The 27,047-nt window shown below is 44.4% G+C and overlaps 1 protein-coding gene across 4 annotated transcripts in view; it reads right to left on the bottom strand.

The window, feature by feature from the left end:
* The window catches only part of PRRC1 (proline rich coiled-coil 1), a 114,353-nt gene that overhangs the window by 43,411 nt on the left and 43,895 nt on the right, over positions 1-27,047 (bottom strand). For 3 of the 4 annotated variants that reach the window (XM_086410498.1, XM_086410500.1, XM_086410501.1), the window contains exon 1: positions 3,302-3,433. The exons of the other annotated variant lie outside the window; for it this stretch is intronic. The gene's annotated coding sequence lies outside the window, so the exon portion shown is untranslated. Of the gene's footprint in view, positions 1-3,301; positions 3,434-27,047 lie in introns of those variants that run through there. 4 annotated transcript variants of the gene reach the window in all.

Below are 27,047 nucleotides of genomic sequence, written 5' to 3' on the forward strand. Positions count from 1 at the left end.
TTCAAGGCAACGGTATCAAATGCTGCTGCTGCTGCTAAGTCGCTTCAGTAGTGTCCGACTCTGTGTGACCCCACAGACGGCAGCCCACCAGGCTCTCCCGTCTCTGGGATTCTCCAGGCAAGAACACTGGAGTGGGTTGCCAGGTCCTTCTCCAATGCAGGAAAGTGAAAAGTGAAAGTGAAATCGCTCAGTCGTGTCTGACTCTTCGCGACCCCATGGACTGCAGCCTACCAGGCTCCTCCATCCATGGGATTTCCCAGGCAAGAGTACTGGAGTGGGGTGCCATCGCCTTCTCTGATCAAATGCTGCAGAGAAGCCAAATAGGATGATATATGAAAAAGTGAACAGATTTCCCAAACTGGAGTTAAAACTTAGTGAGAGCTGTTTCCAAAATGGAGTGAAGATAGCAACCGGTTTCAACTGGACTGAGGTAGGAAGTAAAGCAAATACGTACAACACTTTTAAAAGTTTTGCTGTTGAGTGTAGATGAAAGATCTATGGGCAGGAAGTAGGAAGCAGAGATCCCAACAGGCAAAATCCTTTCATTCAACAACATCTACTTCTGCTTCATTGACTATGTTAAAGCCTTTGACTGTGTGGATGACAGTAAACTGGAAAATTCTTAAAGAGACAGAAATACCAGACCACCTTACCTGCCTCCTTAAAAATCTGTATGTAGGTCAAGAAGCAACAGTTAAAAGAGGATATGGAACAATGGACTGGTTCAAAATTGGGAAAGGAGTACGTCAAGGCTGTATATTGTCACCCTGTTTATTAAACTTATAAGCAGAGTACATCATGTGAAAGGCCCGGGCTGGATGAAGCAGAATTTGGAACTGAGATTGCTGAAAGAAATATCAAAATATCAAAAACCTCAGATGTATAGATGCCCTTCTACCCTAAGGGCAGAAAGTGAAAAGGAACTAAAGAGACTCTCGATGAGGGTGAAAGAGGAGAGTGAAAACGCTGGCTTAAAACTCAACATTCAAAAAACTAAGATCATAGCATCTGGTCCCATCACTTCATGGCAAATAGATGGGGGAAAAGTGAAAACAGTGGCAAATTTTATTTTCTTCAACTCCAAAATCACTGTGGAACAGTGACTGCAGCCATGAAATTAAAAGACATTTGCTCCTTGGAAGAAAAGCTATGATAAACCTAGACAGTGTATTAAAAAACAGAGACATCACATTGCCAACAAAGGTCCGATAGTCAAAGCTATGATTTTTCCAGTAGTCATGTACAGATGTGAGAGATGGACCATAAAGAAGGCTGAATGCCGAGGAATTGATGCTTTTGAATCATGGTACCAGAGAATACTCTTGAGAGTCCCTTGGACAGCAAGGAGATCCAAACAGTCAATCCTAAAGGAAGTCAACCCTGAATATCCATTGGGAAGACTGATGCTGAAGCTAAAGCTCCAATACTTTGGCCACCTGATGCAAACAGATGGCTCACTGGAAAAGACCCTGAGGCTAGGAAAGATTGAAGGCAGGAGGAGAAAGGGGTGAGCACAGAGGATGAGATGGATGGATGGCATTACTGATTCAATGGACATAGGTTTGAGCAAGCTCTGGGAGACAGTGAAGGACAGGGAAGCCTGGCATGCTGCAGTCCATGGGGTTGAAAAGAATTAGACATGACTCAGTGACTTAACAACAGATCAAAGGTAGATAATATGGGACAGAACCATCTTCTGGGGACTTTATTACTCCCTAACAAAGCTATCTCTTTTCATCTCATTTTTCCACTGGTTATTCATCTTCCTACTACAAATGCTACCAATCCTCAAAGTGATTTGTGGGAGTCAAATTTAAAGATAAACATTACTGAATGCACTTGCAAACGAACTTGTACAATGAATACAACCCATAAAATGGAATATTGGTCAATTTCTTTCTGTCTTTAAAAGCTAGACTGTTTGAGAACTAGCTTAACAACAATATTGGGTAAATCCTGGATTCATAAACAATGTGCTCAATAGTGTCTGACTCTTTGTGACCCTTGGACTGTAGCCTACCAGGCTCCTCTGTCCACGGAATTCTGCAGGCCAGAATTCTGCAGGCTAGCCATTTCCTCCTCCAGGGGATCTTGCCCACCCAGGGATCAAACCCAAGTCTTCTGTATGAGGATTCTTAACCATGGAGCCACCAGGGACTATAATACCATCTACAAAAGAAAAGTTACTGTGATAAAAGTAACAGGGAAATGTCAGAGTTGGGAGAGGTTCTAATGCTTAGTCTCAACACAAAAAGTATATTAATGTATCAGCATTAAAGAAAAAGTGATGGAAATGGGTTGGAAAACTGGGTCCGTTTCTGGATGCACTCTGCTCTTCCAATTTTCTTGTGCCCTGGATTTTCTCTTAAAGGTGGCTACTTATAAAGATGCAAGAGATGGACTACTGAACCTCTGATAAACATAAAATCTTATTAAAAACGATTACTACTGTTGATGTGCTACCGGTTCAAAAGATGCTCTCTACTACCCTTTAGTGAGCACTTCTGCAGGAAGGTCTGAGTTTTGTCTCTGTATTCCCAGTTCTGATCCCAAAAATAACTTCTATAAATGTTCACTGACCAAACAGCGGCTGTAAAGGAAAAAGACTGGAATGTCAAAATGTGTCATGTTCGAAGAAAGATACATGCTGTCTCTTAAGAACTACTTCCAACGACACTCTTAAACTGGACAAATTCTGCCAATCCAGGACACAGGCTATCCCTCAAATTTGCTCGAAGAAGGCCCCAGAAATGAACAAAGAGACAGCAGAGTGCAAAAGCCCTCCTGAGTGGCGCTAGGCATCTATGGGGGAACCCACTGTTAAAGAAGCTACTTTTTAGTGCCCACCCCCATTTGTTGACCCGGGAGTCTCCTAGGAGGGAGCGGCCTCCCCCCAAGCTCTGCCACGTCTCCAGGCGGGCTGGGCCGGGCCAAGGTCGCCTGCCTCCGGTCTCTCCCCTCTGGCCAGCGCGGTGGAAGGTGGAGCCAAATAGCCCGGGGGCGCCGGTGTGGGTCCGGGGAGTGGACCCTAGAACCTGCCAAGACCCCCGGGCCGCACTCTCCGCAAAATCCACAGCGGGAATGCTTGCTTCATGAAGCCTACCGGTGCCTGGGCTGAACTCTGGACGCTCCAACAGCGGGAGCCTGGACTGTACCAGTGAGGAGCTCTGAGCGACCCTCGCCTCCCGGCCCCGCCGGCCCGCCCACCTCGCAGGCAAGGCGCCCCTGGGCGCTGGTTTGGGCGCCTGAGCCCCATCCCGTCGCCCACATGCACCCGTATTGCTGCCGGACTAACGCTTACCTGCAGGCTCGAGATAGTGTCTGCGTGGCAATGAAAAGTGGAGGCTAGACAGGCTGGGTGTAAGACTACTGCTGTGAGAAGACGAGCAAGACGCAGGTAAGACCCTGCAGCGCGCGCGCCCGCCTCCAAGATGGCCACCGGAGGCGCCTGTCCCTGAGGCTGCCACGTCCCCGGCGCGCCGCCCCGCCCCGTGCTGAGTCCCGCCCCACGCCCCGCCCCCCAGAGCCCCGCCCCCAGAGGCCTCCGCCAGTTAAACCTGCTGGAGCACCTGGGTCCAAAGATCTTCGTGCAACCAGGGCGGGCGCTGCCCACTCCAGAAACACGACTGCCCTCCTTTCCAGTACTCAACCTCAGCATGCGAGAATGGAACCCTTGTTATTGGGTGTAGCTCACTTACTCTTACTTACTCACTTACTCCATGGCCGCCCCCAGGGAAGGCGATTACCTCCCCCCAACCCAAGGGCATGCCGCCTCCAGGCAACTTCGCTCCCAAAACAGACTTATCCTTTGTATTTTCAAAGATTTCTAGATAAGAGCGGTTGCTTCCGGAAAGAGAGAGAGCAGGGTGGCAGATACTATACTGATTTTCCCCAAGTTCATGTATTACACATATTTTTAATGGAAAATCGAAAATTATCCACTTTCTTAACCTTATGTGCTGCACTTAAAACAGGTCCTGAAGGTCGGTGCTCAATAATGTACCCTAAATCAATCAATCAATACAGTACAATGGTGGAATATAAAGAATTTGCGATCAGAAATCCTGGTTTGAGTCCCGACTGCCCTAGTGTTGCTTGTGCAGTCATGTTACCTTATACAGATCGCTCATTCTCTTTGAGTCTCCCTATTTCTATCTGTAAGATAAGAATACTTGCCATCTCTAATTAAGCAGGTAAGAGAATCAAAATAAGACACACAAAAGCACTTTTTAAGCTGCTGAGTGTTAAATACATAAACAACTGTTGTTTACCTTATTTTCAAATTATTTCAGGAACTCATCTATAGAATTAGCATTAATATATTTCTCAGACTTGACAGCTAAAAGCATTTTAAAATACCTCACTAAAGAGTTAATACTGTTTAACTGTGCCCTAACTTCAGACAAAATGATTTGCAGCTTCAATGGATTGGTCCCTGAGGTGGTGACTCTTATCTTGTCCCCGGAGAATGTGTGTAGGTGGCTGTCTGGGTTACTCTCCATAGAGTGCTGTTTGGGGTGGTGCTGAAAAGAGTTACCATCTCCCATCCTTTTTGGTCAACACCCTTAATAACTGTAAGAACTGTTGGTTTCTCCATTCAATCAACAAATATTTATTAGTGTCTGCAATGTCCTGAGCATCAGTACTAGAAAGTAGCAATGAACAAGACAGACAAGATCCTTACACTGAGGGAGAGGCAGATCTTCTCAAGGGAGAGGCAGGCTATGAGCAGAAAAATAAAGTGAGTACTGTTTGTGATGGGCACTTTGAGGAAAGTCAATGGGGTAATGTGATCTTCATAATAACTGGGGGAGGCCACCTTGGATGGGCCAGAAGTGTAAGGCGTCTCTGAGTAGGTAGGATTTTAGTTGAGATCGCAGGGAAGCAGCCCTGTGATTCTTTGAACAGAGGGAAGAACACCCAAAGGCTTTGAGGGAGGGTGCCTGGCATGTCTGTAGAACAAGAAGGAAATTGGGACTAAGACGGTGGTTAGAAATGAGGTCAGAGAGATAGCAGGGCCAGATGGTAGCCAGCCTTGGAGGCCATCTTAAGGCCTTTGGGTTATATCTGGAGAGAAATGAGAAGCAAGTGGAAGGTTTTGAGCAGAGGACAGATAAGATTTGACTTCCATTTTAAGTCGTATTCTGTTTGCTGTTTGAGAATTGTGAAGGGGGTGGTGGTGCAAAGACAAAAGCAGAATGATCACAATGAAGTGATGCTGCCTTAGAGTATCGAGTAACCTGGCAGCCTACAGTCTGTGGGGTCTCAAAGCGTCAGACATGACTGAGCACACACACATGCCTTAGTATAGCTAATGGGGCAGGCAGGGGAGGGAGTACATGGTGTGGACACCTTTTGAAGGTTAAGCTGTCATGATTTCCTGATGGACTGGATGTGACTGTAAGACCTCCAAAGCAAATTACCATGACTGGTTGGCTAAAAGCAACAGAAATTTATTCTCTCACAGTTCTAGAGAACTGGAAGAGAGGCAGGGCCTCTCTGAGAGCTCTTCCATATCTCATCCAGCTTGAGGGGTGCCAGCTATTCTTTGGATCATGCCAGCCTGACTCCAGTCTCTGACTTTGTATCCACATGGCCTTCTCTCCTGTCTGCCTTTCTCTTATAAACAGGCCCGTCATTGCATGTAGTAAAAGTCGCTCAGTCATGTCCGAGTCTTTATGACCCCATGGACTATACAGTCCATGGAATTCTCCAGGCCAGAATACTAGAGTGGGTAGTTGTTCCCTTCTCCAGGGGATCTTCCCAACCCAGGGATCAAACCCAGGTCTCCTGCATTGCAGGTGGATTCTCTACCAGCTGAGCATGTAATTCAGTTCAGTTCGGTTCAGTCATTCAGTTGTGTCTGACTCTTTGAGACCCCATGAATCGCAGCACGCCAGGCCTCCCTGTCCATTACCAACTCCTGGAGTTCACTCAGACTCACATCCATCAAGTCAGTGATGCCATCCAGCCATCTCATCCTCTGTCATCCTCTTCTCCTCCTGCTCCCAATCCCTCCCAGCATCAGAGTCTTTTCCAATGAGTCAACTCTTCGCATGAGGTGGCCAAAGCACTGGAGTTTCAGCTTTAGCATCAGTCCTTCCAAAGAAATCCCAGGGCTGATCTCCTTCAGAATGGACTGGTTGGATCTCCTTGCAGTCCAAGGGACTCTCAAGAGTCTTCTCCAACACCACAGTTCAAAAGCATCAATTCTTCGGCGCTCAGCCTTCTTCACAGTCCAACTCTCACATCCATACATGACCACTGGAAAAACCATAGCCTTAACTAGACGGACCTTTGTTGACAAAGTAATGTCTCTGCTTTTCAATATGCTATCTAGGTTGGTCATAACTTTCCTTCCAAGGAGTAAGCGTCTTTTAATTTCATGGCTGCAGTCACCATCTGCAGTGATTTTGGAGCCCAGAAAAATAAAGTCTGACACTGTTTCCACTGTTTCCCCATCTATTTCCCATGAAGTGGTGGGACCGGATGCCATGATCTTCGTTTTCTGAATGTTGAGCTTTAAGCCAATTTTTTCACTCTCCACTTTCACTTTCATCAAGAGGCTTTTGAGTTCCTCTTCACTTTCTGCCATAAGGGTGGTGTCATCTGCATATCTGAGGTTATTGATATTTCTCCCACAATCTTGATTCCAGCTTGTTCTTCTTCCAGCCCAGCGTTTCTCATGATGTACTCTGCATATAAGTTAAATAAGCAGGGTGACAATATACAGCCTTGACATACTCCTTTTCCTATTTGGAACCAGTCTATTGTTCCATGTCCAATTCTAACTGTTGCTTCCTGACCTGCATACAGGTTTCTCAAGAGGCAGGTCAGGTGGTCTGGTATTCCCATCTCTTGAGGAATTTTCCACAGTTTATTGTGATCCACACAGTCAAAGGCTTTGGCATAGTCAATAAAGCAGAAATAGATGTTTTTCTGGAACTCTCTTGCTTTTTCCATGATCCAGTGGATGTTGGCAATTTGATCTCTGGTTCCTCTGCCTTTTCTAAAACCAGCTTGAACATCTGGAAGTTCACGGTTCACATATTGCTGAAGTCTGGCTTGGAGAATTTTGAGCATTACTTTACTAGCGTGTGAAATGAGTGCAATTGTGCGGTAGTTTGAGCATTCTTTGGCATTGCCTTTCTTTGGGATTGGAATGAAAACTGACCTTTTCCAGTCCTGTGTCCACTGCTGAGTTTTCCAAATTTGCTGGCATATTGAGTACAGCACTTTCACAGCATCATCTTTCAGGATTTGAAAGAGCTCCACTGGAATTCCATCACCTCCACTAGCTTTGTTCGTAGTGATGCTTTGTAAGGCCCACTTGGCATGTAGGACCCACCCTAAATCCACAATGATCTCATCTAAAGCTCCTTGAGGATCTAGACCCTATTTCTAAATAAGCTCCTATTCACAAGTTCCCTGTGGACATATCTTTTTTGTGAAGGGCACTGTTCTACCCACTATATGGGTCATGAGAGACAGGAGTTAACCAAATAAACAGGATTATAAAATGAGTTTTGACATTAACCTTGAATTGCATTCGTAATATGTTTTACTCATCACGTTTCACTTGAATTTCAAAAGAACTTGTATGTCAGATATTATTACTATTATTCCAATATTAGAAATAAGAAAACTAAGGCTCTGAGAATTGTGTGTAGACCTGGAATTAGAACTCAGAATTCTTTATCTCTACCCCCAAATCCTTGCCTAATTTTGAGGTGATGGGTTAGAAGGTATGTTCTTAGACAAAGGGCAGTGAGGGTAGTCCAGGGAAAAATATTGCTTAATGACAACAAACTACTTGGGTCTTTTGGCTTTAGCTAGTAGTCTTGTCTTGTGCTCAGTCATGTCCGACTCATTGCAGCCCCATAGACTGTAGTCTGCCAGGCTCCTCTTTTCCTGGAATTTTCCAGGCAAGAATACTGGATTGGGTTGCCATTTCCTCCTCTAGGGGATCTTCCCAACCCAGGGATTCAACGCATGTCTCCTGCGTCTTCTGTACTGGCAGGTGGATTCTTTACCAAAAGTGCCACCTGGGCTACTAGCATAATTCATCAAATTTCTTCTTAGAGGAAGTCTCTAATACATAATAGAGTTCATTTCTGAGCTACTATGAGATATACAGTGCTATAGTAGAATTTTGTTTTTCTGGCTCAAAAACAAAAGCAAACCAAACTATTTCCCATTTGAGTTGAGGCTTTTTCCTAGCTCAGTTCAGAGCTAACAGATCTATATATAGTCTTAAAACAGTCCATAAAGTTTGTACTGTTCATGTGAATATATGGATGTGTGTTTCTCCAGGTGGAGAGGAGACCAGGCTGAGGTTCTGAGCATCTACTGCACAATTGGGACTAGAGACAGAGTTGAATCTGTTTGAGACAACATGGGCTCTACTGAGAGAGCAGTCTGTGAGTTGTATAGCCATGAAAGACATGTCAGTGGATGTTTCTAGGGTACTGGCCAAGGCATAGAGCTCAAGGTCTCATGCCCACACCCAACTCCTATAAAAGAGGATATGAAGTGCCTTTGGCAACTAGGAATGAGGAAGGTTGTCCCAAACACTGCATGTAACATGTGTGTTAGTCACTCAGTCATGTCCAACTCTTTGTGACCCCATGGACTGTAGCTCACCAGGGTCCTCTGTCCATGGAACTCTCCAGGCAAGAATACTGGATTGAGTTGCCATTCCCTTCTCCAGGGGAATTTCCCAACCCAGGGATCGAACTTGGGTCTCCTGCATTGCAGGCAGAAATCTTTACCATCTCAGCCACCAGGGGTGCCATACCCTATACCAAAAAATTACTCTTTGTTTATCCAGAATTCAAATTTTGGAGGCAAGCAAGCCATGACCAAGAGTCTGAGAGGCAGTGTGAGGAAGATTGGGACACAGATGTTGGTACCAGATGCCCTGGGCTTGAATGCTGCCGCCAATACCTGCTAAGTCAACAGCTGGCCTTGGGCATATTCACCTAAAATCACCGTGTCTGGATTTTTTTCACCTATAAACTGAGAACTTGTATTAATACTTTCCTCGGTCTTTTACTTGTGGATTGAATAACTAAATATGTGGCAAGTGCTTAGAACAGCGCCAGACTCACAGTAATCTCTGTGTAAGTGTTACTGTTTGACTTTTAAATTGTCTCAATATTCACCCAACAATGACTATTTTAAACTGAAAAGATTTTTATTTAGGTGAGTCTGAGTTGTAATTTCCAAATAAAAGTTTGATGTGCTTGTTTGTTTTCAGGAAAGAAAACTTCGTCTAGTTACAAAGTAACTCAACCTCTCAATTTGCCAAGGACACTCCCAATTTACGACTGTATTCCCAGCGTAACTAGTAAAAGCAACCGCTTTTTATTCTCAAAAGTGTTCCACTTTACACAATAAATTTTGTGTTTATGCTAGTTACAGAGCTGGTAAAGAGGTACTCTCTGCACATGTGAGTTACAGTGTGGAAATTCAGTAACTGCCCCTTGCCTGCACAACCACAATCATCACCACTGCAGTTTGCTTCAACGAACTAACTTACCTTCCTAAAATAAACATTTATAGGAACTTCCCTGGTGGTCTAGTGGTTAAGAATCCACCTTGCAATGCAGGGGACACTGGTTCAATCCCTGGTCTGGGAAGATCCCACATGTCGCAGAGCAACTAAGGCCGTGAGCCACAATTACTGAATCAGTGATCTAGAGTGTGCAAGTTGCAACTACTGAGCCTGTGATCCGTAACAAGAGAATCCACTGCAATTATAAACCTGCATGCTGCCTCAAAAAGTAATCCCTACTCGCCACTAGAGAAGGCTTGCGTGTGGCTATGAAGATCTACCACAGCCAAAAGAGAAAATAAATGAATCTTTAAAAAAAAACATGCATTTATAAAAACACTCTGTCTCCTTATTGCTTGCATGGTAAAATATTAAAAACTCAACTTATCAGGCCTTTCCTGATGGTCCAGTGGTTAAGAAGCCACCTGCTAAAAGACCTAAACAGACACTTCTCCAAAGAAGACATACAATGGCTAATAAACACATGAAAAGATGCTCAACGTCACTCATTATTAGAGAAAAGCAAATCAAAACCACAGTGAGATAGCACCTCACACTAGTCAGAATGGCCATCACTAAACAATCCACAAACAATACACACTGGAGAGGGTGTGGAAAAAAGGGAACCTTCTTGCACTGTTGGTGGAAATGTAAATTGATACTGCCATTACTGAAGACAGTATGGAGATTCCTTAAAAAAAAAAAACTAGGACTAAAACTACCATATGACTCAGCCATCCCATTACTAGGCATATGCCCTGAGGAAACTGAAATTGAAAGAGACACATGTACCCAAATGTTCATTGCAGCACTATTTACAATCGCTGGGATGGAAGTAACCTAGATGTCCATCAACATATGAATGTGAGAAAATAACGGGTAAGAAGGCCAGAGGTCCCAAAGCAGCAGGAGGAAATAAACTGCAAGTGGCATGCATATTTTTTTCCCTTCTCTGTTGATGAAACTACTTCTTCCTAAGACTAACCTCTTTTTTTCTTTTCTCAAACCTTGGACTGATAATGGCTCAACACACCAGTTTTCCTGTCAATTGCTTTATGACTGGGGATGACACACATCATGCCATCCTATCTCAAAAACACATGTTGTGCGAGAGGGGCCTGGTGAAACTCCCTCAACCCGGAGGTGTTTCTTTTATCTGATTAGAAGCTCTCCAACAGACATAAAATGCCTTGCTAAAAACTAGCAAGGGTGCGCTCTTTCTTTCCCCTTCTGATGTCTATGTCAGAAGCTTTCCCTATCTCTATTACACTTTAATAAAACTTTGCTACACAAAAAGCTGCAAGTAGTCAAGCCTCATCTCTGACCCTGGATTGAAATCCTCTCCTCCGGAGGTCACGTATCCCGATGTAACACGTGGCTTGCAGCAGCAGCCTTTCAAATGGATAAAGAAGCTGTGGTACATATATACAATGGAATATTACTCAGCCATAATATTTGAGTCAGTTCTAATGAGGAGGATGAACCTAGAACCTGTTATACAGAGTGAAGTCAGAAAGAGAAAAACAAATATCATATATTAGTGTATAAATGGAATCTAAAAAGATGATACTGATGAACCTTTTTGCAGGGCAGCAAGGGAGATGCAGACATAGAGAACAGACTTGTGGGCACAGTGGGGGAAGGAGATGGTGGGATGAATTAAGAGAGTAGTGAAACATCAACAGTGAAACTCATTTTTATTTTCCAGACTCTTGTCTTTCTGCATCTTCCTCCATCCCCAGGCACCAGCCTCAAGGATCCGCCACCTCACAACCCTTTGCTCTGTTCACTCCCTCTTCCTGACATGCCTTTTTCCCTTTTTGTGTTGTGATATGCTTAGTCACTCAGTTGTGTCCAACTCTTCGCCACCCCAGACGACTGCCAGGCTCTGCTGTCCATGGGATTCTGCAGGCAAGAATACTGGAGTGGGCTGCCATGCCCTTCTCCCGGGGATCCTCCTGACCCAGGGATTGAAACTAGGTCTCCCACATTGCAAGTAGACTCTTTTTACTGTCTGAGCCACTCCTCATTTTTCAAGAACCAGCTCAAAGTTTTCTTCCATTATAAATCTTTGTGCATTGCATTTTTGTTGGTTGTGTCTATATTCACTGTTCATTTATAAGTTCCTTGATGGCAATAACTTTGTCTTTAGAATCCCAGTATATTCAAATGCTTACACAGAGTGAGTACTCTATAAACTTTTTTTTGAATGGATTTGAATTTTCTATGAAGATCTATGCATAGAACATACACTGCATAAAACACTTACAATCATCTCCTTTTCTCCCCTAAATGAGATTTTGCTAAAAATAATCATGTAGGAGGCAGAACAAATATGCTTCCTTTGGAAAATCTGAAATTTTACTTTAAACAAGAAACCAAGCAAGTAAAATGAGTTTTCTGGTTAAAAAAAAAAAAAAAAAGAATACAAAAACCACACTGATAATATGTAATAATACTACAAAAGATTCTAAATCTTTTTAGACTCTTGTATTTTTACAAAGTTAAGTTTGCATAATTTTAACTAGTTGTTTCCAATGCCTAATAACTCCTAAATATTTATACCTGTAGTAGTGCTTCTCAAACCTTTGAATTTAAGAACACTCCACTTCTCCCCTCTAGGTTTTACATCATAGTTTAGAAAAAAGAAAAAGGAAAAACAACACAGTTGTTTTTAATAAGCACATTCATTTTCAAGCAATAATTACAGCTCAAAACTTGTATTTATTCTTTTGGCAATTCAGCATTTTCTTAAAGGCTTAGAAATGAAATTTTGGAAAGACAGCCTAGCAGATAAATGACTCTAGGTGACATGTGTGCATGCTCAGTTGTTACAGTTGTGTCTGACTCTTTTCGACCCAGTGGATCATAGCCTGCCAGGCTCCTCTGTCTGTAGGATTTGCCAGGCAAGAAATCTGGAGCAGGTTGCTAAGCCCTCCTCCAGGGGATCTTCCTAACTCAGGGATTGAACCCATGTCTCCTGCATTGCAGGCACATTCTTTACTGATGAGCCACTGGGAAAGCCCCCTAGTTCACATATCACATACCAACCCAAAAGCATGTACATAGCCATTTGGTGTCTTCCCACTGGCATTCTTTTAGAACTGTTGCTGAGCAGGTCATCAGAGTAAGGTGGAAAGCACATCTGACTAGAAATCTAATACTGCCACTAATTAACAATGCAACTCTGGAGTTGCATTGAGTTCTCTGAGCTTCAGTTTCCTTCCCTGACAAGTGAAGGATTGCTAAGTGATTTCTGAGACAGATGTTAATTATGACTTCCGAACAACATTAGTCACACAGTCCTGTCAGACTCTTTGCAACCCCATGGACTGTAGCCCACCAGGCTCTTCTTTCCATAGGATTCTCCAGGCAAGAATACTGCTGCTGCTGCTGCTGCTGCTGCTAAGTCACTTCAGTCGTGTCCGACTCTGTGCGACCCCATAGACGGCAGCCCACCAGGCTCCAGGCAAGAACACTGGAGTGGGTTGCCATTTCCTTCTCCAATGCATGAAAGTGAAAAGTGAAAGTGAAGTCGCTCAGTCGTGTCCGACTCTAGCGACCCCATGGACTGCAGCCTAGCAGGCTCCTCCGTCCATGGGATTTTCTAGGCAAAAGTACTGGAGTGGGGTGCCATTGCCTTCTCCAAAGAATACTGCAGTTGGTAGCTATTCCCTTTCCTAGGGGATCTTCTGAACCCAGGTATTGAACGTGGATCTCCCGCATCATAGGCAGATTCTTTATCATCAGAGACACCTGGAGAAAGAAATGGCTCCTCACTCCAGTATTCTTGCCTGGAGAATTCCATGGACAGAGGAGCATGGAAGGCTATAGTCTATGTAGTCATAGATGACACCACCCTTATGGCAGAAAGTGAAGAGGAACTCAAAAGCCTCTTGATGAAAGTGAAAGTGGAGAGTGAAAAAGTTGGCTTAAAGCTCAACATTCGGAAAACGAAGATCATGGAATCCGGTCCCACCACTTCATGGGAAATAGATGGGGAAACAGTGGAAACAGTGTCAGACTTTATTTTTCTGGGCTCCAAAATCACTGCAGATGGTGACTGCAGCCATGAAATTAAAAGACGCTTACTTCTTGGAAGGAAAGTTATGACCAACCTAGATAGCATGTTCAAAAGCAGAGACATTACTTTGCCAACAAAGGTCCATCTAGTCAAGGCTATGGTTTTTCCTGTGGTCATGTATGGATGTGAGAGTTGGACTGTGAAGAAAGCTGAGCACCGAAGAATTGATGCTTTTGAAGTGTGGTGTTGGAGAAGACTCTTGAGAGTCCCTTGGACTGCAAGGAGATCCAACCAGTCCATTCTGAAGGAGATTAGCCCTGGGATTTCTTTGGAAGGAATGATGCTAAAGCTGAAACTCCAGTACTTTGGCCACCTCATGCGAAGAGTTGACTCATTGGAAAAGACTCTGATGCTGGGAGGGATTGGGGGCAGGAGGAGAATGGGACGACAGAGGATGAGATGGCTGGATGGCATCACTGACTCGATGGATGTGAGTCTGAGAGAACTCCAGGAGTTGGTGATGGACAGGGAGGCCTGGCATGCTGTGATTCATGGGGTCGCAAAGAGTCAGACACGACTGAGCGACTGATCTGATCTGGTCTGATGCAGTCACAAAGAGTCAGACACGACTGATGACTAACACTTTTACTTTCCTAACAACATAAGATGAGAAAATAAGGCATTGTATTCATGAATATAGATGAAAAGTACTAGATAAAATGTTACAAAATGGAATTCCAGAGGATACAAGAATGATGATAAGATGGTGATATACATGGTGATTAACTAGGTTCTCTCGAAATGGAACGAATAGTTCCATTTCAGAAGAATGTACTGATGATTTAATAAATTTTAAATGTGAGAAAGTCAATCTAATAATACTAATGTGCCATGTGCTTAGTTGTGTCCAACTCTTTGTTACGCCATGGACTCTAAGCCCTACTGTCCATGGGGATTCTCCAGACAGGAATACTGGAGTGGGTTGCCATTCGCTCCTCTAGGGGATCTTCCCAACCCAGGGATCAAACACAGGTCTCCCGCATTGCAGGCAGATTCTTTACCATCTGAGCCACCAGGAAGTCTATAATACCAACAGATACAGAAAAAAGCATTTGAGAAAGTTCAACTCTTATTCACAATAGTTCTTGGTTAACTAGAATTAGAAGGCATCTTTCACCTAATAAAGAGCATATGCAAAATAGCATAGAAAATATCGTAGTTAATGCGGAGCTATTAGAAGATTTCACTTAAAGTCAGAAATAATGGAAAAAGATTAAAAGTTTTAACAGGAAAAGTAAAAACCAAAACTGTTCTCATTTGCAGTAAAACTTCCTGATGAAATCTTAAAAAAAAAAAAAAACCCTGCACCCCTTTTTTCAAGTTCTTAGTGATCTAGTCCATGGCTTTAAATAGCATCTATATCCAGAGATTCCACCATTCATATGTTCAACCATTAACTTCTCTCCTAAACTCTAACCTATTCAGTAGCTTTAGTTTTTTGGTATTTAACCAGAAGGCTAATTAAAACTCTTAATGTTTCCAAAATCACTCCGCTTATACTCTTCCTGGTCAGTGAATGGCAATTCTGCTTTTCCATTTGCTCTCGTAAAAAAAAAAACACCTTGGCTCAAACTCGGCATCAACAGTGGTAAGCCATGCTGATAGAGTCTACCCTCTATACGATGTGATGAAATGGCACTTTCTTCTGTAGTCTTCCTCCCAAAGACCCATAATCCTGAGGAACCATGAGAATATATATTCTACAACATATCTGACCAGTATTCCTCCAAACTGTCAAGGTCCATAAAAAGGAACACATTTGACTCAGTTCTAATAAGGTGGATGAACCTAGAGCCTATTTTAGACAGTGAAATAAGTCAGAAAGGAAAATATTGTATACTAACGCAACAAAATACAAAGAAACTATAAGGGGCTAAAAATAACTGTGAACACACACAGCCGGGGAAAATTATGGACAAGATACAGAGAAGACCCAACAGCCCATTTGCCATGTCTGAAGAACCAAGAACAAAAGCAGGGTACAGCTTATGGCCCCCCACCGCCCCTGCACACGACACCGCACAAGGGTGGGCAAACCACCTAAGGCAGCCCTCTGGCCCAACCCCTGAACACCCTAACCCTCACCCTATATAAGGGACCAGCTTGTGCCCCCTCAGGGAGCAAGGGAAACTGGTGTTTGCTCCCTTGCTGCAGCAGGGCCCCAATAAAGCCTTGCCTGAATTTCATGTCTGTCCTCTTATCAATTTCTATTGATTAAGGAGGCCAAGAACCCTGGTCAGTAACATCCTTTGTGGTAACCATAAAGGGACGATTGTCCCCTTCCCAGGAGAAGATCCGGGCACCTTCGGGCCTACTTGAAAGCAGCTTCCCCATGGGTGACAAGCTGTCACCTGACTCTCTTGTCTCAGTGTTACTTACTACATTTGGTAAGTCTGCCCTCCTGGCCTCTTACCCTCATTCGGGCAAGGTTTTCCCCCTTCTCTTTGTCTTTTCTCCCTCACCATTTTCCCCTTCTCTCCCCTGAAATCTCTCTACTTCTCCTCTCTCTGTCCTCTCCAGCTTGTGTCCTACCCATCCGAGACAGTGGACGTCAGACAGCCTCAGAATCACTCCTCTCAGCTTGTGAGACCTGCTCACTCTGGCCGGGACTGGCTCACCCTGATGGGTGACAAGTAACCAGGGAGCGATTCCCCTCACACCGGGGAGACCTTGGTCTCTCCCAAATGGGAGATTTACAAGAATGATAGCGGTTCAAACCTCATGTCGTGCAGTGGCTGGAAGCCTTATCACCCCAGTTCTCTCATCTGTACTTTTCTGCTGCCAAGAGAAGCCCCCCTGGGAGCAAGCTGAGGCGGCAGATTTCTATTGACTGGTGTATGCATAGGTGAGAGTCCCACAGATGACGTACAACTGGCTGGTTCCTGAGCTTGGTCACCCTGGGGGACAGTGGACAGGGTGCTCCCTCCTTCACTCGCCCTTTCTAGAAGTGCACAGGTTGGTGCCTGAATAGACACCCACAGGGGTGTGGATTGAAATGGCAATCTCTCTCTTCCTGCCTCTTTCTCTTTTTCAATCTTTTCTGTCCTTCCTCCCTTTATCTCTCCCTTGGTGCTCACCCCTACACTCCCATCCCCTTCATCATGAAGACTCCTTGTTCGTGTCTTTAAGTTTCTGTCATTGGCAGTGGTTGTTGTTTAGAAGCCAAGTTGTATCGAACTCTTTTCAACCCCATGGATGGCAGCTCGCCAGGCGCCTCTGTCCCTGGGATTCTCCAGGCAAGAATACTGGAGTTGGCTGCCATTTCCTACTCTAGGGGAACTTCCAGACCCAGGGATAGAACCCACATCTACTGCGTTGGCAGGCGGGTTCTTTACCATCTGAGCCGCCAGGGATGTCCACCTTCTGTTATTGGTACATGTTTTTAAAAGGATCTTTGTTTTATGTACTTCTGTCTGTCCAGCTGCTCCTGCAAGTCTCTGTCTACAGTGTGGGCACAGTGGAGCTTTTAAGTCTTGAAATGCAAAGACAGCCTACATTGCCTGAAACTCCAGCCTTGGGTTACTTAGTAGGATTTTAAAGAGCAAAACAATAAAAGAGAGGAGCTTGCATCTTTCTCCTCTGCCTTTGCAACGTAACTATTGTGCCTGGACTCTCAGAAACCACCCGGTCCACCTGGAGTCCCCCAGACTGAGGGAGAAAAAAGGAGGCCTTTTACATTCAAGTGGGAAAACTATGAGATATCTGGCTTTGTCAAAAATTAACTTGTCTAGCTTAAGCTTGTGGATTTAATACAGATCTGTCTTTAGAGTTATTAGCATTAAGTATAATATTTTTCTTGTACCTTAGGTTACTGAAAATCACTAAGTACATATTGTTTCTGTTATCAACTTTGTCAGGAAGGAAAACTGCCCAGTATGATTACACTTGTAAGTAGGATAAGAGCTTTTCAGTACTTCTATAGAATTTACTGCAAAGCTCTTGTCCTATGATATTTACTTAAAAGTCCCTCCAGATTTTGGTAACTTAAAACTAAGTTAAGTTAAATGATAGAAATTCACTGACTTCTCAGGTCATTTTAAGTCAAATGAAATATTGGAACATTAATTGCTAAACAGGTCTACATTTACCTACATTTGTTTTCTCGTTAGAGGCAAACTAAAGACGTTTGGGTTTATTAGATACATCCTGCACCATATTAAGGAAAGGAACTGTGCTTTGGGAAGACGCATGTTTCTGGAGATTATAGGATATTCCAAAGAGGAACTAAAAAGCCTCTTGATGAAAGTGAAAGAAGAGAGTGAAAAAGTTGGCTTAAATCCCAACATTCAGAGAACGAAGATCATGGCATCTGGTCCCATCACTTCATAGGAAATAGATGGGGAAACAGTGGAAACAGTCACACTTTATCTTTTTGAGCTCCAAAATCACTGCAGATGGTGACTGCAGCCGTGAAATTAAAAGACGCTTACTTCTTGGAAGGAAAGTTATGACCAACCTAGATAGCATATTCAAAAGCAGAGACATTACTTTGCCAACAAAGGTCCGTCTAGTCAAGGCTATGGTTTTTCCTGTGGTCAGGTATGGATGTGAGAGTTGGACTGTGAAGAAAGCTGAGCACCGAAGAATTGATGCTTTTGAAGTGTGGTGTTGGAGAAGACTCTTGAGAGTCCCTTGGACTGCAAGGAGATCCAACCAGTCCATTCTGAAGGAGATCAGCCCTGGGATTTCTTTGGAAGGACTGATGCTAAAGCAGAAACTCCAGTACTTTGGCCACCTCATGCGAAGGGTTGACTCATTGGAAAAGACTCTGATGCTGGGAGGGATTGGGGGCAGGAGGAGAAGGGGACGACAGAGGATGAGATGGCTGGATGGTATCACCGACTCGATGGATGTGAGTTTGAGTGAACTCCGGGAGGTGGTGATGGACAGGGAGGCCTGGCATGCTGCGATTCATGGGGTCCCAAAGAGTCAGACACGACTGAGCGACTGAACTGAACTGAATCAGGGAATGCTAATGTCAAAAACACTTCATGGTTGCCACATGGGGCCCCTGGAGCATCCCAAAGAGAGATCCTAAACTAACTGGGTTCATTTGGGATGTTAAATTACACGGTAAACATTGTTCAAACTCACTGTTGCCTGTGTCAGATGGAATCATCAGGGTTTCCCCAGTTTTATCCTGGCTGCCAAACAGATAGGGGGGAGGATTTGGGGTTCTTCTACTTCCTACTCTCACAGCTTACTCTATGTGAAAAGAAAAAAAAAAATCCCCTGAGGCAATATTCCCTGTGGCATTTTCCCACTGTGCCCATCTGCGGTTCTTCCAGGAGTTCCTTTCTATACCTCTAGGATCTGACTCCAGTACTCTTGCCTGGAGAATCCCAGGGAGGGAGGAGCCTGGTGGGCTACAGTCCATGGGGTCGCTGAGAGTTGGACACGACTGAACGACTTCACCTTCACTTTTCACTTTCATGCATTGGAGAAGGAAATGGCAACCAACTCCAGTGTTCTTGCCTGGAGAATCCCAAGGACGGGGGAGCTTGGTGGGCTGCCATCTATGGGGTCGCGCAGAGTCGGACATAACTGAAGCAACTTAGCAGCACCAGCAGCAGGACCCTCTTTGCTTCAGACTTTGACAGCCCAGACATTGTGACAGATTTCATATTGGACTGGCCACTTCCAAGCAGCCAACATCCTAGACTTCACAGATGCTCAATCTCAAGAAACATCTTCAGTGTAGGGAAACTTATTATAGGACAAAATCCTCCTGGTAAATGTTTCCAGACTTCACTTCTAGAAGGGCTTTTTATTGGTTGCAGGTAACTCAACATGCGAGAATCCTCTTCTAAGCCAGAAGAAACATTTCTGCAGTGTATCCTTAAACACTGGAAAGTTTTCAAAATAGTCTGAGAAGAGAAAAACTACTCTAACATTGCCTGGCCCTGGCATAAGTTAGGGTTGTGTCCAATTCTTTGGGAGCCCATGGATTGTAAGCCCACCCAGGCTCCTCTGTCCACAGGATTCTCCAGGCAAGAATACTGAAATGGGTTGCCATTTCCTTCTCCAGGGATCTTCCAGACCCAGGGATTGAACTCTCATCTCCTGGATTGGCAGGTGGATTCTGTACCACTGAGCCATCAAGGAAGCCCTCTTTTCTGATTAGGAAGGAGAATTGATAGAAACCTACTTTTTATGATCCAAAACACCAACATTCAAACAAATGACCGCTTCACCTTGTTTAATATAAAAATGGCAATAACAAATCCTTTCCATTATTAGGTCTACAGCCTGGGGAGATGATAGGTCCATCAGACTTAGAGTCCATGAAGTCCTCCTTGACCCTCAAAAAATTTATTTTCTCTGAACCTTTATTGAATTTTATCTGTATCATTTCTACAAGGCCCTTATAACTATCTGCTTTGCTTTGTTTCTTACTTTCTATCAGACTCCCAGGACAAAGACCACAGAAAACATGTTCAGTTCAGTTCAGTCACTCAGTCGTGTCCGACTCTTTGTGACCCCATGAACTGCAGCACACCAGGCCTCCCTGTCCATCACCAACTCCTGGAGTTCACTCAAACTCATATCCAACGTGTTGGTGATGCCATCCAGCCATCTCATCCACGTGTTAGCAGATACTAAAAAAATGATTTGCTTGATGTGACCTTCCTATTGTGACTTAAAAGAAACCATTAAACCTTAAACCGTATGGCAAACCTCACTGAAACCCACTAATTTTGAATGCCCCAGGTAAAACCTAAAACAAAAATATCTGAGAAATATGTAACCTACTCAAAAGACAATTTGAAAGTGCCCATTTACAACCACTTGATTCATAATTTATAAGTCCCTATTTGGTGATGTTGATCTGATTTTATTATACAATCAATACTGTGGTCCTTTGACAATGTTTTGTTAATTAAGCTGCCTTCCCTCTAGCTTATCTAAGAGAAAATCTGTGGTAAGAGCAATCCTGGTAAATAAGAAATGACCCCGTCACCTGAAACATGCTAAGTATATGATACTTACCATTTTGCAATTGGATCTTTGCTGTCACAAGATGGGAAAAATGAACTGAGGTTCTCTACATTCAAGTATTCATGGTCCTGTACCAAAACCTCACTCTATGTGACTCCTATAATCAAAAGCCTGGGAAATCAGAAAACGCTTGTAACATCTTAGATGATCCCCTTTCAACCTTCCCCAGCTCTCAGGGACGAAACCAAGCCCCATCTGCATCCCTGGAGCCACCTACTTCTCAGGGTCCTTCTGACCAATCCCAACTTTGCTTCTTTATATCCCTTTATCTCCTCCATCACACCAGGAAGGAGAGACTAATCCCTCTGGGGCAACGTGTAGAGGAACTTCCTGTCATCCAGGATCAGGTTCAAAGTTCACCCTCACCTCTGTCCCACAGGCCTTTATGCCCTTCGTGAAGTAGCTGATGGGAACAGAGCAATTACTGGAGTGCATGTCCCCTTCTCAGTGGGGGACTTAGGAATCTGTAAGGAGAGGTTTGGCAGGTTCTCAGAGAACCCTGACAAGTTTAGGGATGGATTTATCATGCTGGGGTTGACATTCTCTCTCACGTGACAGGATATCATGGTTATTCTGACCCACTGCTGTACCCCAGATGAAAAGGAGTGAATACCTAGAAAGGCCAGGAAACACGTACATAGCCTAGTGGCCCCAATCCACATCAAATTTGTTAGGCAGGTGGGGATACAATCCCAGAACATGACCCATATGAGGACTATGAAGGTTGTGTAGGCCAGGCTGGGATGAGGTGTTATATTACTCGTCTGTCAGATGGACTGAAAGGTATATGGTGAATCCTGTAAATTATGACAAGGTCCAAGAGATAACACAGTAAAGATGAAAACCCACAGTCTTACTGAGCCAGCAGACAGAGGCCTTCAGCAAGCACACCAATACAGACCCTGAGTCCACAGAGGGGAGGACTCTACAGCTCATGTGTTTTATTACCCAGGCTACTCCTAATACCCTGAGAAAATTGCAGAAGTTTGAGGCTGGGCCACAAGTCCCATTGTCACCTTGGTAGAGGAGGCCTTTAAGATCTGTAACAACTGAGACTTCATGGAGAAAGTAAATTAAGTTCAGAGGTTAAGAAAGAAAACACAGCTTTTGGCTGCTTTGATCCACCCACCATCTTGAGAGACAGACCACTAGAAGCCACCTGGGCCCGAACCAACGTGCCTTTTGCCGGAAGGAAGAGCATGAGAAAGGGTCTGTCCTGAGCACCCTCCTATAGGATACCTGAGGGGCAACACTGACCGCCCCAGTTCCTTGCAAGTCTCTTAGATGAGAGAGTCCCACACACTCACTGCTGGGGCCCAAGTGCCTGCCTGGTTCCAGATCCCACACAATCCATCCTTGTTACTCCTGCAGAGCCTCAGGTCACCCTCTGTGTGGCCATAAGAGAACTGAGTTTCTTGTAGATGCTGGAGCTGCCTGCTCTGTTCTGACTTGGCCAGCCGACCCCCTCTCCAACCGTGATTGTACTGTAACAGGAGCCAGTGGACAGCCAAAGGTAGGGCCGTCTCCCAGTGCCTGTGCTGTCGGGTCCACTATTATTACTCACTCCTTTTTGTATATGCCAGAATGCCCTGTATCCCTCCTTGGAAGAGATTTGCTAAATAATGAGGAGCTAGGGATTCCCAGGTGACTCAGACAGCAAAGAATCTGCCTGCAATGCAGGTGACCCGAGTTTGATCCCTGGGTCTGGAAGATCCCCTGGAAAAGGAAATGACAATCCACTCCAGTATTCTTGCCTGGAGAATCACATGGACAGAGGAGCCTGGCAGGTTACAGAACATGGAGTCGCAAAGAGGTGGACATGACTGAGTGACTAACACTTGCACTTTACATAGTTTTAGAACAGGGTGAAGTCCAAGGAGATAGAGAATTCAGAGAACACATCAATTAGTAGCCCCAAATACCCACCTGCTGGTCATCAAAATATTCCACAAGACATCCCCCAAGAAATGAGGAAATGAGTAGATCCTACAGTTTGGGATACATCAGTGCCAGGAAGGGCAAAATGTGTTCCCCCAATAAAAATAAGGTTAAAATCTCAGGGAAATACCCCTGGAAAAGACAATATCCTTTAAAGCCTGAGGCCCTGAGGGAAATCCAGCTAGTGCTCACCGAATTCTAAAACACAGACTCATTAGGCCCTGCCAATCTCTTGCAACACCCAGATCCTTCTCATTCAGGAGCGTAATAGGGAGTGTTGGTTTATGAACAGTGAGTGAGGCAGGCATCACTATTTACCCAAACCCACACCCAAGTACCTGGGAGTTCTCAGCATTTCTGTTTGAACCTCAAAGATGTCTTTTTTTTTTTTTTTTTCCTATATTCCCCTATATCCAGACCCTCAATATATCTTTTTGCCTTTGAATGGAGGGGCTCTGACACCCAGGAGGCTACCAAGTATACCTGGACAGTGTTTCCACTGGGTTTTGGGGACAGGCCCCAGCTATTTGGAACTGAGGGAACAGAGTCTTGAGAAGGGAACTCTGCTGCTATATGTTGATGATTTATTGATAAGTAGTGAGGCCAAACAAGATTCGAATAAAAGTACTGTTAGGGTCCTAAATTTTCTTGCAGAAAGGGGATATAAAGTGTCTCCAACCAAGGCTCAAATTTCACAGCAATGGATTCAATATTTAGGATTTGTTCTGACCCCAGGGGCACAAGCCCTGACCACAGATGGAAATACAGCCATTAGTGCAACCATCTCCAACCACAAAGAGGCAACTCCGAGTTTTTCTCGGGTTGACTGGGCTCTCTCGTATCTGAGAAATTCCAAATTATGACCTTATAAGCAAAACCCCCATACGTGCATGCTCAGTTGCTCAGTAGAGTTCGGCTCTTTGTGATCCTATGGACTATAGCCTGCCAGGCTCCTCTGTCCATGGGATTTTCCAGGCAAAACTACTGGGAAGGCAAATCCTCCTACAGGGGATCTTCCCAACCCAGGGATCAAACCTGTGTCTCCTGTGTTCCCTGCATTGGCAGGTGGATTTCTTACCACCAAACCACCTGGGAAGTCCCAAACCCTTACATGAGGCTCTAAAGTGAAGAAGAAAGGGAACCCCTTCAATGGAAAATGGAACACCAGCAGGCCTTTGAGACTCTAAATACTGAGCTGAGTAGAGCACCAGCATTGGGGCTTTCAAATTTGGACAGCCTTTCACTCTATACATTCACAAGAGGTCAAGAATAACACTAAGAGTCCCCAAAAATGGGACAAATCAGAAACCAGTAATTTGCTTTCCAAAACAACTGGATTCAGTGGCCCTGGGATGGGCAAGCTGCCTGTAGGGAGGAGGAATCATCAGTTCAGTTCAGGTCAATCCCTCAGTTGTGTTCGACTCTTTGCAACCCCATGGATTGCAGCATGCCAGGCTTCCCTGTCCATCACCAACTCCCAGAGCTTACTCAAACTCATGTCCATTGAGTCGGTGAGGCCATCCAACCATCACGTCCTCTGTTGTCCCCTTCTCTTCCTGCCTTCGATCTTTCCCAGCAGCAAGGTCTTTTCCAATGAGTTAGTTATTCACATCAGGTGGCCAAAGTATTGGATTTCAGCTTCAGCATCAGTTCTTCCAGTGAATATTCAGGACTAGTTTCCTTTAGGGTGGACTTGTTGGATCTCCTTGCAGTCCAAGGGGCTCTCAAGAGTCTCCCCCAACACCACAGTTCAAAACCATCAATTCTTCAGCACTCAGCTTTCTTTATAGTCTAATTCTCACATTCATACATGACTACTGGAAAAACCATAGCTTTGACTAGATGGACATATTTTGGCAAAGTAATGTCTCTGATGTCTAGGTTGGTCATAGCTTTTCTTCCAAGGGGCAATCATCTTTAATTTCATGGCTGCAGTCACCATCTGCAGTGATTTTGGAGCCCAGAAAAATAAAGTCTGACACTGTTTCCACTGTTTCCCCATCTATTTCCCATGAAGTGGTGGGACCGGATGCCATGATCTTCGTTTTCTGAATGTTGAGCTTTAAGCCAACTTTTTCACTCTCCTCTTTCACTTTCATTAACAGGCTCTTTAGTTCTTCTTTGCTTTCTGCCATAAGTATGGTGTCATCTGCATATATGAGGTTATTGATATTTCTCCTGGCAATCCTGATTCCAGCTTGTGCTTTATCCAGCCTGGCATTTCTCATGATGTACTCTGCATATAAGTTAAATAAGCAGGGTGACAATATATAGCCTTGACATATTCCTTTCCTGATCTGGAACCAATCTGTTGTTCTATGTCCAGTTCTAACTGTTGCTTCTTGACCTGCATACAGATTTCTCAGGAGGCAGGCCAGGTGGTCTGGTATTCCCATCTCTTGAAGAATTTTCCACAGTTTGTTGTCATCCACACAGTCAAAGGCTTTGGCTTAGTCAATAAAGAAGAAGTAGATGTTTTTCTGGAACTCTCTTGTTTTTTCGATGATCCAGTGGATGTTGGCAATTTGATCTTTGGTTCCTCTGCCTTTTCTAAATCCAGCTTGAACATCTGGAATTTCATAGTTCATGTATTGTTTAAGCCTAGCCTGGAGAATTTTGAGCATTACCTTGCTAGCATATGAGATGAGTGCAATTGTGTGGTAGTTTGAACAGTTCTTGGCATTGCCCTTATTTGGGATTGGAATGAGAACTGACCTTTTCCAGTCCTGTGGCCACTGCTGAGTTTTCCAAGTTTTCTGGTGTATGGAGTGCAGCACTTTCACAGCATCATCTTTTAGGATTTGAAACAGCTCAACTGGAATTCCATCACTTCCACTAGCTTTGTTCACAGTGATGCTTCCTAAGACCCACTCTACTTCCCATTCTAGGATATCTGGCTCTAGGTGAGAGATCACACAATCATGGTTATCTGGGTCATGAAGATCTTTTCTGTATAGTTCTTCTATGTATTCTTGCCACCTTTTCTTAATATCTTCTGTTTCTGTTAGGTCCATATACCATTTCTGTCCTTTATTGTGCCCATCTTTGCATGAAAAGTTCCCTGGTATCTCTAATTTTCTTGAAGAGATTTGTGGTCTTTCCAATTCTTTTGTTTTCCTCTATTTCTTTGCACTGATCACTGAGAAAGGCTTTCTTATCTCTCCTTGCTATTCTTTGGAACTCTGCAATCAAATGGGTTATTTTCCCTTTTCTCCTTTGCCTTTAGCTTCTCTTCTTTTCTCAGCTATTTGTAAGACCTCCTCAGTCAACCATTTTGCTTTTTTGCCTTTTTCTTGGGGATGGTTTTGATCACTGCCTCCTGCACAATGTCATGAACCTCTGGGACTAAACAAGATGGCAGAGTAGAAGGACATGCACTCATCTTCTCCTGTGAGAATTCCAAAATTACAACCCACTGCCTAACAGCTGTAGACAGGAGAATGTTGGATTCCACCGAAAAGAGATATCCCATGTCTGAGGGCAAAGGAGAAGCCCCAGCAAGACAGTAGGAGGCACAAAATCACATTTAGAATCAAATCCCATACCCACCAGAGACACTCAGAGGGCTCAAACAAAACTTTTTGCACACCAGGCGACCCCACAGAGACTGAGTTTGAGCATTACCTGTGGAGGTATGGGTCAGCGTAGCCTGTTGCAGGGTCAGGGGCTCTGGGTGCAACAGACCTGAGCATGGCATAAGCCCTTTTGGAGGAGGTCACCATTAACCCCACCATAGAGCCGCCAGAATGCACACAGGACTGGGGAAACAGACTCTTGGAGGGCACAAACAAAACCTTGTGCACACCAGGACCCAGGAAAAAGGAGTAGTGACCCCACAAGAGACTGACCCAGACTTGCCCATGAGTGTCCAGGAGTTTCCAATGTAGGCACCCCAGGTTGGTAGGTGCCCAATATGCTACTGGAGAACAGTGGAGAAATACGCTCCAGAAAGAATGAAGAGACAGAGCCAAAAGAAAAACAACACCCAGTTATGGGTGTGACTGGTGATGTGACTGGCAGAGGCACGGGTCAGCGGTGGCCTGCTGCAGGGTCGGGGGCACTGTGTGTGGCAGTGCATGCATGGACCTTTTGAAGGAGGTCACCATTATCTTCATTACCTCCACCAAGGTAGTTTGGTGGTAGTTTGGCCTCAAGTTAAACAACAGGGAGGGAACACAGCCCTGCCCCACAACAGAAAATTGGGTTAAAGATTTACTGAGCATAGCCCTGCCCATCAGAACAAGACCCAGTTTCCCCCACAGTCAGTCTCTCCCATCAGAAGCCTCCATAAGCCTCTTTCCTTATCCATCAGAGGGAAGACAGAATGAAAACCACAATTATAGAAAACTAATCAAACTGATCACATGGACCACAACCTTGTCTAATTCAATGAAACTATGAGCCATGCCGTGTAGGGCCATCCAAGACGAACAGGTCATGGTGGAGAGTTCTGACAAAACGTGGTCCACT

The sequence above is a fragment of the Bos grunniens genome, chromosome 7 (assembly GCF_055505025.1).
Source record: "Bos grunniens cultivar Pamir isolate PY7600 chromosome 7, Bosgru_T2T1.0, whole genome shotgun sequence".
Lineage (NCBI taxonomy): Eukaryota > Metazoa > Chordata > Mammalia > Artiodactyla > Bovidae > Bos > Bos grunniens.